Source organism: Hemiscyllium ocellatum, chromosome 42 (genome assembly GCF_020745735.1).
Source record: "Hemiscyllium ocellatum isolate sHemOce1 chromosome 42, sHemOce1.pat.X.cur, whole genome shotgun sequence".
Lineage (NCBI taxonomy): Eukaryota > Metazoa > Chordata > Chondrichthyes > Orectolobiformes > Hemiscylliidae > Hemiscyllium > Hemiscyllium ocellatum.
This window is the reverse complement of record NC_083442.1, coordinates 10,698,296-10,713,719: the sequence shown is the minus strand read 5'-3', so window position 1 is coordinate 10,713,719 and position 15,424 is coordinate 10,698,296. Positions and strand designations below refer to the sequence as shown.

At 41.8% G+C, this 15,424-nt stretch overlaps 1 protein-coding gene across 2 annotated transcripts in view; it reads right to left on the bottom strand.

Annotated features, from left to right (window-relative positions):
* The window catches only part of LOC132834763 (uncharacterized), a 37,102-nt gene that overhangs the window by 6,658 nt on the left and 15,020 nt on the right, over window positions 1-15,424 (bottom strand). The window lies entirely within an intron of this gene.

Genomic DNA, 15,424 nt, shown 5'->3' with positions numbered 1-15,424 from the left:
CTATATTGAACTCCATTTGCCATTTCTCAGCCCACTTCCCCAGCTGATCAAGGTCTTGCTGTAATTTCTGAGAACATTCCTCGCTGTTCACGATACGGCCAATTTTAGTGACATCTGCAAACTTACTAATTGTGCCTTGTATGTTCTCATCCAAATCATTGATATAGATAACAATAGCAATGGGCCCAGCACTCCACTAGTCACAGGCCTCCAATCCGACAAGCATCCTTTTACTATTACCCTCTGCTTCCTATCAACAAGCCAACTATGTATCCAATTTGCCAGTTTCCCTGGATTCCATGTAATCTAACCTTCCAGAGCATCCTACCATGTGGAACATTATCAAAGGTCTTACTGAAATCCATAAAGACTACATCTTCCACCCTGTCTTTGTCAATCTTCCTGGTCACTTCATCAAAGAACTCAAACAAATTTGTGAGGCGTGATCTCTCACACACAAAGCCATGTTGCCTACTCCGAATGCTTGTATGTCTTATTTCTCATATATATCTCATATATATCTTCTCAAGTAACTTACTTACCACAGATGTCATGAAATATTTCTGACAGTTTCAAAGAAAATCCCCAGGCATTTTATATGTATATTAAGAATAAGAAGATTACCAGAGAAAGAGTGGGACTTATTAGCAACCAAATGGCCTACTTCCAAACTGAGGGAATCTAATCTAATCTAAAAAGGGGCAACCTGTGAGTGGACCCAGTGAATGTGGGTGAGGTCTTAAAGGATTATATCTCATCTGTATTCACCAAGGAGAAAAACACCGTAACTGGAGTTTTCAGTTAGATGGTGAGTTTGGATTCTCAGGGGAACATAGCACGAACAGCCAAGTTTCTGGTATTGAGACTGGCTCTAATGCAATGAGGGGTACATCGACTTCCAAGAGATCAATTGTGTTCGGGGATTCTGTAGTCAGAGGTACAGACAGACGTTTCTGTGGCCAGCAGCGATAAAGCAGAATGGTGTGTTGTTTCCCTGGTGCCTGGATCAAGGATGTCTCAGAGAGCGTGCAGAATGATCTCAAAGGGTGAGAGGGGCCAGGAAGACATTGGAACCAACGACATAGGAAGAGAAAAGGTTGAGATTCTGAAGGGAGATTACAGAGAGTTAGGCAGGAATTTAAAAAGGTCCTCGAGAGTCGTAATATCTGGATTACTCCCAGTGCTACGAGCTAGTGAGGGCAGAAATAGGAGGATAGAGCAGATGAATGCATGGCTGAGGAGCTGGTGCAGGGGAGAAGGATTCACATTTTTGGATCATTGGAATCTCTTTTGGGGTAGAAGTGACCTGTACAAGAAGAACGGATTGCACCTAAATTGGAAAGGGACTAATATACTGGCAGGGAAAATTGCTGCTCAGGAAGATTGAAACCAGTAAGGTGGAGGGATGGGACCCAGGGAGATAGTGAGGGAAGAGATCAATCTGAGACTGGTACAGTTGAGAACAGAAGCGAGTCAAACAGCCAGGGAAGGCAGGGACAAGGTAGGTCTAATCAATTAAACTGCATTTATTTCAATGCAAGGGGCCTAACGGGGAAGGCAGATGAACTCAGGGCATGGTTAGGAACATGGGACTGGGATATCATAGCAATTACATAAACATGGCTCAGAGATGGGCAGGACTGGCAGCGAATGTTCCATAAGGGATAGCATTACAGCTGTACTGAGGGAGGATATTCCCAGAAATACATCCAGGGAAGTTATTTGGGTGGAACTGAGAAATAAGAAAGGCGTGATCACCTTATTGGGATTGTATAATAGACCCCCTAATAGTCAGAGGGAAATTGAGAAACAAACTTGTAAGGAGATCTCAGCTGTCTATAAGAATAATAGGGTGGTTATGGCAGAAGATTTTAACTTTCCAAACAGACTGGGACTGCTATAGTGTTAAAGGTTTAGATGGAGAGGAATTTGTTAAGTGCGTACAAGACAATTTTCTGATTCAATATGTGGATGTACCTACGAGAGAAGGTGCAAAATCTGGCCTACTCTCGGGAAATAAGTCAGGGCAGGTGACTGAGGAGTCAGTGGGGGAGCACTTTGGGGCCAGCGACCATAATTCTATTAGATTTAAAATAGTGATGGAAAAGGATAGACCAGATCTAAAAGTTGAAGTTCTAAATTGGAGAAAGGCCAATTTTGATGGTATTAGGCAAGAACTTTCGAAAGCTGATTGGGGGCAGATGTTTGCAGGTAAAGGGACAGCTGGAAAATGGAAAGCCTTCAGAAATGAGATAACGAGAATCCAGAAAAAGTATATTCCTGTCAGGGTGAAAGGAAAAGCTGGTAGGCATAGGGAATACTGGATGACTAAAGAAATTAAGGGTTTGGTTAAGAAAAAGAAGGAAGCATATGTAAGGTATAGACAGGATAAATCGAGTGAATCCTTAGAAGAGTATAAAGGACGTAGGAGTATACTTAATAGGGAAATCATGAGGGCAAAAAGGGGACATGAGGTAGCTTTGGCAATTAGAATTAAGGAGAATCCAAATGGTTTTTACAAATACATTAAGGACAAAAGGGTAGCTAGAGAAGAGAATAGGGCCCCTCAAAGATCAACAAGGCGGCCTTTGTGTCGAGCCTCAGAAAATGGGGGAGATACTAACTGAGTATTTTGCATCAGTATTTACTGTGGTAAAGGATATGGAAAATATAGACTGTAAGGAAATAGATGGTGACATCTTGCAAAATGTCCAGATTACAGAGGAGGAAATGCTGGATGTCTTGAAACGGGTAAAGGTGGATAAATCCCCAGGACCTGATCAGGTGTACCCGAGAACTCCGTGGGAAGCTAGAGAAGTGATTGCTGGGCCTCTTGCTGAGATATTTGTATCATCAATAGTCACAGGTGAGGTGCCGGAAGACTGGAGGTTGGCAAACGTGGTGCCACTGTTTAAGAAGGATGGTAAGGACAAGCCAGGAAACTATAGACCAGTGAGCCTGACCTCAGTGTTGGGCAAGTTGTTGGAGGGAATTCGAAGGGACAGGATGTACATGTATTTGGAAAGGCAAGGATTCATTCGGGATAGTCAACATGACTGTGCGTGGGAAATCATGTTTCACAAACTTGGTCGAGTTTTTTGAAGAAGTACAAAGAGGACTGATGAGGGCAAAGCAGTAGATGTGATCTATATGGACTTCAGTAAAGCGTTTGACAGGGACCCCATGGGAGACTGATTAGCAAGCTTAGGTCTCATGCAATACAGGGAGAACTGGCCATTTGGATACAGAACTGGCTCAAAGGTAGAAGACAGAGGGTGGTGGTGGAGGGTTGGTTTTCAGACTGGAGGCCTGTGACCAGTGGAGTGCCACAAGGATCGGTGCTGGGTCCACTACTTTTTGTCATTTACATAAATGATTTGGATGCGAGCATATGAGGTACAGTTAGTAAGTTTGCAGATTACACCAAAATTGGAGGTGTAGTAGATAGCGAAAAGGGTTACTTCAGATTACAACAGGATCTTGACCAGATCGGCCAATGGGCTATGAAGTGGCAGATGGAGTTTAATTCAGATAAATGTGAGGTGCTGCATTTTGGGAAAGCAAATCTTAAGAGGACTTATGCACTTAATGGTAAGGTCCTAGGGAGTGTTGCTGAACAAAGAGACTTTGGAGTGCAGGTTCATAGCTCCATGAAAGTAAAGGCGCCCGTCGATAGGATAGTAAAGAAGGCGTTTGGTATGCTTTCCTTTATTGGTCAGAGTATTGAGTACAGGAGTTGGGAGGTCATGTTGCGGCTGTACAGGACATTGGTTGAGCCACTGTTGGAATACTGTGGGCAATTCTGGTCTCCTTCCTATCGGAAAGTTGTCAAACCTGAAAGGGTTTGGAAAAGATTTATAAGGATGTTGCCAGGATTGGAGGATTTGAGCTATAGAAAGAGGCTGAACAAGCTGGGGCTGTTTTCCCTGGAGTGTCGGAGGTTGAGGGGTGACCTTATAGAGGTTTACAAAATTATGAGGGGCATGGATAGGGTAAATAGGCAAAGTCTTTTCCCTGAGGTCAGGCAGTCCAGAACTAGAGGGCATAGGTTTAGGGTGAGAGAGGAGAGATATAAAAGAGACCTTAGGGACAACCTTTTCACACACAGCGTGGTATACGGGTATGGAATGAGCTGCCAGAGGAAGTGGTGGAGGCATTTGGATGGGCATATGAATAGGAAGGGTTTGGAGGGATATAGGCCTGGTGCTGGCAGGTGGGACTAGATTGGGTTGGGATATCTGGTCGGCATGGATGGGTTGGACCGAAGGGTCTGTTTCCATGCTGTACACCTCTATGGCTCTATGACTCTATTTGAGAGCATGTTAAGTTTAATAAAGAGAGGTATTAGATGTTTTAGCCACCATCAAGATACATAAATCCCCAGGGCCTGATGAAATATATCTTAGTCTGTCACAGGAGGCATGGGAGGAGATTGCTGAAGCCGTGGTGAATATATTTTAAGACTTCACTGGCCACAGTTAAAGTGACAGATGACTGTATAATAGCTATTGTTCAAGAAGAACAGCTATGCGATTTCTGATGTCAGAGATAGGGAAATTATTGGAAACATTTCTGAAGGATAGGATTAATCAACAGTTGGGAAGCCAGAGATTGATCAGGAATCATCAGCAAACATTTGGGGAGATCCTGTCTGACTAATTTAATTGAGATTTTTCAAAAGATGATAAAATATATTTATGAGGGTAGAGTAGGTAAATGTGGTTTACATGGACTTCAGAAACATCTTTGACAAGGTCCCTCATGGAAGGCTGGCCCAAAAAAGACCCTGTGATATCCAAAGCAAGTTGGCAAACTGGATCCAAAACTAACTTGCAAATAGGAGGCAAAAGATAATGGTGTAAATCTGTGAATAGAAGTCTGTGACCAGCAGTACACCATACGGATTGGTGCTGGGACACTTGCTGTTTGTTATGTATATTAGTGACTTGGATGTGAATAGAGAAGGTCTAATTAATACGTTTGCAGATGATATGAAAATTGGTGGTGTTGATGATAGTGAGGAGAATGGTCTTAGGCTGCAGTCTGACATTGAGCAGCTGGGATATTGGGCACAGCAATGGCAGATGGAATTTAATCCTGCTAAGTGTCTTTCTCCTTGGTGAATACAGATACATTTTGGGAGGTATAATAAGGGAAGGATGTACACAATAAATGGTAGGTCTCCACAGAGTACTTAAAAGCAACAGGACCTTGGTGTACAAGTTCGTAGATCCTTTATGGTGGCAGCACAGGCAGACAGGTTAGTGAAGAAGGCGTATGGAATGTTTGCCTTCATTCGTAGAGGATAAAATATAGGACCAAGGAAGTCTTGTTACAACTTTGTACACCATTGGTTAGGCCAGAGATGGAATACTGTGTGCAGTTCCCGTTGCCAAGTGATCAGAAGGATGTGATTGCAAAGGAGAGGGTGCTAAGAAGATTCACCAGGCTGTTGCCGGGGATAAAAAGTTTCAGTCATGAAGACAGACTGGCTGGGCTGTGTTCATTTTCCTTGGAGCGGAGGAGGCAGAGGAATTTGATTGAGGTGTATTAAATTATGAAAGGCAAGAACTGAGTAGATCATTACAGTGGCAGACCTATCTAAGACCACAGGTGTAAGTTTAATTTGATGAGTAAGTGGTTCAGAGGGGGTATGAGGAAAATGTTTTCACCCAGAGGGTGGTAGAAATATCAAACATTTTGCCTGAGACGATAGTGGAAGCAGGTACACTCACAATGTTTAGAAAGTATCTGGATTGGTATTTAAATACCACGGCAGAGTGGGCAATGGACCATGCGGGTAAACTTGTTTAGTGTCGAACATAGAACACAGAATGTACAGAACAGGAATGGGCCATTTGGCCCACAATATTGTGTCGAACATTACGCAAATGCACCTAATCCCTTTTGCCTGCCCTTGATGCATATCCCTCCATTCCTTGCATATTCCATGCTCATTTAAAAGTTCCTTAAATGCTCTTAATGTATCTGCCTACACCACCAACCCTGGCAGTGCGTTCCACACTCATACCACTCTCTGTGTAAAAAACTTGCCCCTCATTAGAGAATGTCTAATATCTCCTTTGAGCTTTTTCCCTCTCACCTTAACTGCATACCTTCTAATATTACACATTTCAACTATGGGAAAGAGATTCTGACCATCAATCTTGTCTCTGCATATCATAATTTAATAGACTTCTGTCAAGGCTCCTCTCTGCCTCTGCTGCTCAACAGAAAACAACCTCAATTTTTCTATCCTCTCCTTACAGCTCGTACCCTCTAATGCATCTTGGTAAACCTTTTCTGCACCCTCTCCAAAACCTCCACATCCTTCCTGTAGTGTGTAACCAGAATTGAACACAATAGTCTAAGTCTGGCCTAACCAAAGTCTTTTAAAGCTGCAACATGACATCCTGATTCTTGTACTCAATTCCCTGACCAATAAAGGCAAGCATGCCGTAGGCCCTCTTTATCACCCTATCTACTTGCATGACCACTTTCAGGGAGCTATGGATTTGAAACCCAAGATCCTTCTGTACATCAATGCTGTTCAGGGTCCTATCATTAACAGTATACTTTTCCTTAACATTTGATCTCCTAAAGTGCAGCACCTCACATCTGGATTAAACTCCATCTGCCATTTCTCCGCTTATATCTGCAACTGATTGATATTCGGCTGTGTCCTTTGACAATCTTCTAACACAATCCACACCTCCATTGATCTTTGTATCATCTATAAACGTACTAACCCACCCACATTCTCATTTAAGTAATTTATATATGTCACAAACAGCGGAAGTCCCAGTATGGATTGCTGCAGAACCCCACAAGTCACAGATTTCTAACTGGAAAAACACCCTTCTCCCACCACCTTCTGTGTAGTTTGGTGTTTTTGGGTTGGTCTAGACATGGTGGGCTGAAGGACCTGTTTCTGTGCTGTATGATTCAATGACTTTGTGGTTGTTGCTGGTCAATCGACTCAGTTCCAGCACATCCCTGCAGGAGTTCCTCAGGGTGCTGTCCTATGCCCAACCATCTTCAGCTACTTCATCATTAACCTTCCCTTCATCATAAGACAGTAGTGGGGATGTTCGCTGATAATGTTCAGAAACATTCTCAGCCTCTCAGAAACTGAAACGGTGTGACAATATCAGGCTTGAGCTGAGAACTAGCAAGTAACATTTGCACCATACATGCGTCAGGACACAACCATGCTGAATAAGAGAGAATCTAACTATCGCCCCTTGACATTCAATGGCAGTGGGATCACTAAATCTCTTACAAAAAACATTCTGGGGGAGTTGGTGTTAGACCTGAAACTCAACTTGGTTAACTATATTGAAACTGTGGCTACAGAGCAGGTCATAGGCTGAGATTCCTACAGAGAGCAACTCACCTTCTGACTCCACAAAGTCTGTCCATAATCTGCAAGGGCTAGGGTTAGGGACCCCTCCAAGCCACTCACCATTCTGACTTGGAAATATATCACCGTTCATTCTGTGTCACTGGGTCAAAATCTAACATTCTCACTATACCATAAGGACACCCTCAATAAGGGGCCTCACTGCCACACTCTCCAGGAAAATTCGGGATGAGCAAAGGCCTTGTGAATGGTACTCACATCACATTAAAGGATAAACAGAGAAAAATAATATTTTTATAAACAGTTCCTCAATAATATCTTCGAGGAGAAAGTGAGGTCTGCAGATGCTGGAGATGCTCAGCACCGCCCTCCTAACCTGCAATCTTCTTCATGACCTCTCCGCCCCCACCCTACTCCGGCCTATCACCCTCACCTTGACCTCCTTCCACCTATCGCATCTCCATGGCACCCCCCCAAGTCCCTCCTCTTTACCTTTTATCTTAGCCTACTGGACACACTTTCCTCATTCCTGAAGAAGGGCTTATGCCCGAAACGTCGAATCTCCTGTTCCTTGGATGCTGCCTGACCTGCTGCACTTTTCCAGCAACACATTTTCAGTTCCTCAATAATATGCAGTCTACTTTATAAGTCATGCTTCATGTAAGTGGAACAGTTTGCATAGATTTTATTAACAGTAATTAGGAATTCCATAATATATTAAGCACAAGGTTTTGCCTGACTTGTTTATATTTTGGCGCAGACCTTTCCTTTGCATTTCATCTGTAAAAAAAATCACAAACAAAAGGAAGTGGCTACCTGCTCAAAACAAAGAAGAAAAAGGAATAGTATACAATAAAAATGAGCAAGAGAGCAAAAGTAAAAGAGTGGATAGGAAAGGAAGACAACAAAGCCGTTGTGAAGGTTCATTGGGGTTTTGTATTTTAGACTGTCTCATGTTATGTAATTTGGACTGTCTCAGGTTATGTAATTTAGACTGTAACAGGGTTTGTATTTTGGACTGTCTCAGGTTATATAATTTGGACTGTCTCAGGTGATGTAATTTTGACTGTTTTAGATTTTGTCATTTAGACTGTCTCAGGTTTTGTCATTTAGACTGTCTCAGGTTTTGTATTAAAGAGTGTCTCAGGTTATGTCATTCAGACTGTCTCTGTTTATGTAACTTAGACTGTCTCAGGTTTTGTATTTTAGACTATCTCATGTTTTGACATTTAGACTCTCTCAGGTTGTGTATTTTAGACTGTCTCATGGAATTTAGACTGTCTCAGGTTTTGTCGCTTAGACTGTCACAGGTTATGTGATGTAAACTGTCTCAGGTTTTGTCATTTAGACTGTCTCATGTTTTTTTATTTTAGATTTTCGCAGGTTTTGACATTTAGATTGTCTCAGCTTACGTAATTTAGACTGCCTCAGGTTTTGTATTTTAGACTGTCTCAGGTTATGTAATTTTGACTTTCTCAGGTTTTGTCATTTGGACTGTCTCAGGTTTTGTCATTTAGACTGTTTCAGATTTTGTAATTCAGACTGTCTCAGGTTATGTAATTTTGACTGTCTCAGGTTATGTCATTTGGACTGTCTCAGGTTATATAATTTGGACTGTCTCAGGTTATGTAAATTAGACTTTCTTAGGTTTTGTCATTCAGACTGTCTCAAGTTATGTAATTTGGACCGTCTCAGGTGATGTAGATTAGATTTTAGATTACTTACAGTGTGGAAACAGGCCCTTCGGCCCAACAAGTCCACACCGACCCGCCGAAGCGCAACCCACCCATACCCATACATTTACCCCCTACCTAACACTACGGGCAATTTAGCATGGCCAATTCACCTGAACCGCACATCTTTGTGACTGTGGGAGGAAACCGGAGCACCCGGAGGAAACCCACGCAGACACGGGGAGAATGTGCAAACTCCACACAGACAGTCGCCCGAGGCGGGAATTGAACCCGGGTCCCTGGTGCTGTGAGGCAGCAGTGCTAACCACTGTGCCACCGTGCCGCCCCTGACTGTCTCAGGTTATGTAATTTAGGCTTTCTCAGGTTTTGGCATTTGGACTGTCTCAGATTGTGTAATTTAGACTGTAACAGGGTTTGTACTTTAGACTGGAGATGTGTTGCTAGAAAAGCGCAGCAGGTCAGACAGCATCCAAGGAGCAGGGGAATTGACATTTCGGGCATGAGCCCTTCTTCAGGAATTCCTGAAGAACGGCTCATGCCCGAACTGTCGATTCTCCTGCTCCTTGGATGCTGCCTGACCTGCTGTGCTTTTCCAACAACACATTTTCAGATCTGATCTCCAGCATCTGCAGTCCTCACGTTCTCCTTTGTATTTTAGACTGTCTCAGGTTATGTAATTTAGACTGTCACAGGTTTTGTATAACTGTGTGTGACAGGTTTTGTCATTTGGACTGTCTCAGGTTTTGTAGTTTAGCCGGTCTCAGGTTTTGTACTTTAGACTGTCTCAGGTTTTGTCATTTTGCCTGTCTCAGTTTGTGGTAATTTGGACAGTCTCAGGTTTTGTCATTTGAACTGTCTCAGGTTGTGTAATTTATCTTGCACGAGTGTTTGTATTTTAGACTGTCTCAGGTTATATATTTTGGACTGTCTCAGGTTATATATTTTGGACTGTCTCAGGTTATGTAATTTAGACTTCCTCTGGTTTTGTCATTTGTACTCTCTCAGGTTATGTAAATTAGACTGCAACATGGTTTGTATTTTAGACTGTCTCAGGTTTTGTCATTTAGACTGTCTCAGAAAATAGACAATAGGTGCAGGAGTAGGTCATTCTGACCTTCGAGCCTGCACCACCATTCAATATGATCAGGGCTGATCATCCTTAATCAGTATCCTGTTCCTGCCTTATCTCCATAACCCTTGATTCCACTATCCTTGAGAGCTCTATCCAACTCTTTCTTAAATGAATCTAGAGACTGGGCCTCCACTGCTCTCTGGGGCAGCGCATTCCACACAGCCACCACTCTCTGGGTGAAGACGTTTCTCCTCATCTCTGTCCTAAATGGTCAACCCCGTATTTTTAAGCCGTGTTTCAGGTTTTGTCATTTAGACTGTCACAGGCTTTGTATTTCAGACTGTCTCAGTTTTCATATTTTAGACTGTCTCAGGTTTTGTCATTTAGTCTGTCACAAGATATATATTTTAGACGGTCTCAGGGTTTGTCGTTTAGACTGTCTCAGGTTTTGTCATTTAGAATGTCTCCGGTTTTGTCATTTATCTGTCTCAGGTTTTGTATTTTAGACTGTCTCATATTTTGTCATTTAGACTGTCTCAGGTTTTGTATTTTAGAGTGTGTCAGGTTTTGTCATTTGGACTGTCTCAGGTTTTGTCATTTGGATTGTCTCAGGTTTTGTATTTTAGATTGTGTCAGGTTTTGTCATTTAGACTGTCTCAGGTTTTGTACTTTTGACTGTCTTGGGTTGTGTAATTTAGAGCATCTCAGGTTCTGTATTTTAGATGGTGTCAGGTTTAGTCATGTAGTCTCTCTCAGGTTGTGTAATTTAGACTGTAAGAGGGTTTGTGTTTTTGACTGTCTCAGGATATATAATTTGGACTGTCTCAGTTTTTGTCATTTAGACCATCTCAGGGATTGTAATTTTGACTGTCTCAGGTTTTGTCATTTAGTCTGTCTCAGGATTTCTATTTTAGGCTGTCTCAGATTTAGTCATTTAGTCTGGCTCTGGTTTTGTCATTTAGACTATCTCAGGTTTTGTAGTTTAGTGTGTGTCAGGTTTTGTCATTTGGACTGTCTCAGGTTTTGTAGTTTAGCCGGTCTCAGGGTTCGTACTTTAGACTGTCTCAGGTTTTGTCATTTTGCCTGTCTCAGTTTGTGGTAATTTGGCCAGTCTCAGGTTTTGTCATTTGAACTGTCTCAAGTTATATAATTTATCTTGCACGAGCGTTTGTATTTTAGACTGTCTCAGGTTATGTAATTTAGATTTTCTCTGGTTTTGTCATTTGTACTCTCTCAGGTTATGTAATTTAAATGTTCTCAGGTTTTGTCATTTGTACTGTCTCAGGTTATGTAAATTAGACTGTAACATGGTTTGTATTTTAGACTGTCTCAGGTTTTGTCATTTAGACTGTCTCAGGATTTGTCATTTAGACTGTCTCAGGTTTTGTCATTTAGACTGTCTCAGGTCTTATGTTTTAGACTGTCTCAAGTTATGTATTTTAGACTGCCTCAGGTTTTGTAATTTAGACTGTAACAGGGTTTGTATTTTCGACTGTCTCAGGTTATATAATTTGCACTGTCTCAGGGTTTGTCAATTAGACCGTCTCAGGTTTTGTACTTTAGACTATCTTAGGTTTTGTCATTTTGACTGTCTCAGGTTTTGTCTTTTAGTGTGTCTCAGGTTTAGTCATTTAGTCTGTCTCAGGTTTTGTATTTTAGACTGTCTCAGGTCTTATATTTTAGACTGTCTCAGGTTTTGTACTTTAGACTGTAACAGGGTTTGTATTTTAGACTGTCTCAGGTTATATAATTTGGACTGTCTCAGGGTTTGTCACTTAGACCGTCTCAGGTTTTGTCACGTAGACTGTCTCAGGTTTTGTACTTTAGACTGTCTCAACTTATGTATTTTGGACTGTCTCAGGTTTAGTCATTTGGACTGTAACAGGGTTTGTCATTTAGACTGTCTCAGGTTTGTATTTTAGATTGTCTCAGGGTTTGTATTTTAGACTTTCTCAGGTTTTGTCATTTAGTCTGTCTAAGGTTTTGTCATTTAGACTGTCTGAGGTTTTGTATTTTAGACTGTCTCAAGTTTTGTATTTTAGAGTGTGTCAGGTTTTTTTATTTTAGACTGCCTCTGGTCTTATATTTTCGACCGTCTCAAGTTATGTATTTTAGACTGTCTCAGGTTTTGTACTTTAGACTGTCTCAGACAATAGACAATAGACAATAGGTGCAGGAGTCGGCCATTCTGAACTTCGTGCCTGCACCACCATCCAATATGATCATGGCTGATCATCCTTAATCAGTATCCTGTTCCTGCCTTATCTCCATAACCCTCGATTCCACTATCCTTGTGAGCTCTATCCAACTCTTTCTTAAATGAATCCAGAGATTTGCCCTCCACTGGTCTCTGGGGCAGAACATTTCAGACAGCCACCACTCTCTGGGTGAAGACGTTTCTCCTCATCTCTGCCCTAAATGGTCTACCCCGTATTTTTCAGCTGTGTCTCAGGTTTTGTACTTTAGACTGTCTCACGTTTTGTCATTTAGACTGTCTCAGGTTTTGTATTTTAGACTGTCTCAGGTTTAGTCATTTAGTCTGACTCAGTTTTTGTCATTTAGACTGTCTAAGGTTTCGTATTTTAGAGTGTGTCAGGTTTTGTCATTTAGTGTGTCTCAGGATTTGTACTTTCGACTGTCTCAGGTTTTGTCATTTAGACTGTCTCAGGTTTTGTCATTTGGACTGTCTCAGAGTTTGTAATTTAGACTGTAACAGGGTTTATATTTTAGACTGTCTCAGGTTTTGTATTTTAGACTTTCTCAGGTTATATAATTTGGGCTGTCTCAGGTTTTGTCATTTATCTGTCTCAGGTTTTGTAATTTAGACTGTCTTAGGTGTTGTCATCTAGACTGTTTCAGGTTTTGTATTTTAGACTGTCTCAAGTTATGTATTTTGGACTGTCTCAGGTTTTGTCATTTGGTCTGCCTCAGATTTTGTCATTTGGTCTGTCTCAGGTTGTGTCATTTAGATCATCTCAGGTTAGATATCCCATCTGTGCTAAGCTTATAAACTCGCAGGTAGGGTGCATTATCGCAGCACAATTATCCTGATGACCATTGTCCGCGATAGAGGGAAATCAGCTATGATTTTCTTCACAGCAACTCTACTGAAATAATGCCTCCGGAGATATAGAACGGTTGAAGACTGAAACAAGCATGAAGTGCTGGAAAAACTCAGCAGATCTGGCAACATCTTCTGGAGAGAAACAGAGTTAATGTTTTGAGTCCAGTATGACTGCCTCAGAACCTATTGTGGAATGTTCTTCAGAACAGGACCTGTTGTGAGTGTTTTTTTAAGAATCCTATAGCATGGAAACAGGCCATTCAGCTCGCTGAATCTGTACAGACCCTCTGAGAACATACTACCCAGACCCATCCCTTGGCACTATCTCTGTGACCCTATATTTTCCGTGTCTAGTCCCCCATAGACTCCATGGCCCTGGACACGATGGACAAGTTAGCATGGCCAATCCAACCATCTTTGCACATCTTTGGACTGTGGGAGGAAAGCAGAGCACCCAGACATAAGGAGAACGTGCAAACTTCACACAAACAGTTGTCTGACAGTGAAATTGAATCTGGATCTCTGGTACTGTGAGGCAACAGCACTAACCACTGGACCACTGTGCAAGCCCTGTTCTGAGGATGAGTCATAGCTGACTTGAAACATTAACCTGGTTCTTTCTCAACAGTCATATTCCCTAGAACTGCAAACACAGTCAGAAGAGAAGTTAAATGCAGTCAACTTATTTGAACATTGTTTTAAAAGTTTGGAGAGGAGAAAATATGTTTTCATACTTTATTTATTCCAGTGTTTTGATGTGTGACCTGAAACATGAATTTTTAAAAATGGATCTGTCCCACTCAGTACATGGTATCTAGAATTCTCTATTATCCTAAGAACTACAATGCAGGAAACAGGAATAAAAGGGTGTAGGTTTGCTCGCTGAGCTGTAGGTTTGATATCCAGACGTTTCATTACCTGGCTAGGTAACATCATCAGTGGTGACCTTCAAGTGAAGCGAAGCTGTTGTCTTCTGCTTTCTATTTATATGTTTGTCCTGGATGGGGTTTGTGGTGATCTTATTTCCTGTTCGTTTTCTGATGGTATCTAGATCTATGTGTTTGTTTATGGCGTTGTAGTTGGAGTGGCAGGCCTCTAGGAATTCTCTGGTGTGTCTTTGCTTAGCCAGTCCCAGGATTGATGTGTTGTCCCAGTCGAAATGGTGTTTGTTTTCCTCTGTGTGTAGGGCTCCAAGGGAGAGAGGGTCATGTCTTTTTGTGGCTAGCTGGTGTTCGTGTATGCTGATGGCTAACTTTCTTCCTGTTTGTCCTACGTAAAGTTTGTGGCAGTCCTTGCATGGAATTTTGTAGACAACGTTGGCTTTGTCCATGGGTTGTACTGGGTCTTTTAAGTTTGTTAGTTTTTGTTTGAGAGTGTTGGTAGGTTTGTGTGCTACTAGGATTCTGAGGGGTCTTAGTAGTCTGGCTGTCATTTCTGAAACTTCTTTGATATATGTTAAGGTGGTTAGGGTTTCTGGCAGTGTTTGGTCTGCTTGTTGTGGTTTGTTCTTGAGGAATCTGCGGACTGTATTTTTTGAGTATCCGTTCTTCTTGAATATGTTGTATAGGTGGTTCTCCTCTGTTTTCTGAAGTTTGTCTGTGCTGCAGTGTGAGATGGCTCATTGAAATAGTGGTCTGATACAGCTTCGTTTGTGTGTGTTGGGATGGTTGCTGGTGTAGTTAAGTATTTGGTCAGTGTTTGTTGGTTTTCTGTATACGCAGGTTTGTAGTTCTCCGTTGTCTGTTCTTTCGACTCTGACGACCAGGAATGCGAGTTTGTTGTCTGTTTCTTCCTCCTTGGTGAACTTTATGCCTGTGAGGGTGTTGTTGATGATGTTAAATGTCTCTTCTATTTTGTTTTGTTTTGTGATGACAAAGGTGTCATCTATGTAGAGGACCCAGATTTTTGGTTTGATGGTTGGTAGGGTTGTTTGTTCTAGTCTTTGCATTATCGCTTCTGCTATGAATCCTGATAGCGGAGATCCCATGGGTGTGCCGTTGGTTTGTTTGTAGACTACGTTGTTGAAAGTGAAGTGGGTGGTGAGGCACAGGTCCACTAGCTTCATGATGTCTTCATTGGTAATGTGATTGATGGTGTTGGGATGTGTGTGATGGTCTCTTCTAAAAGTGTGGTAGATGTTTCCTTTGTCAGGTCGATGTTGATGGAGGTGAACAGTGCTGTTATATCGAATGAGATAATTGTTTTGTCTTCCTCTATTTTGGTGTTTTTGA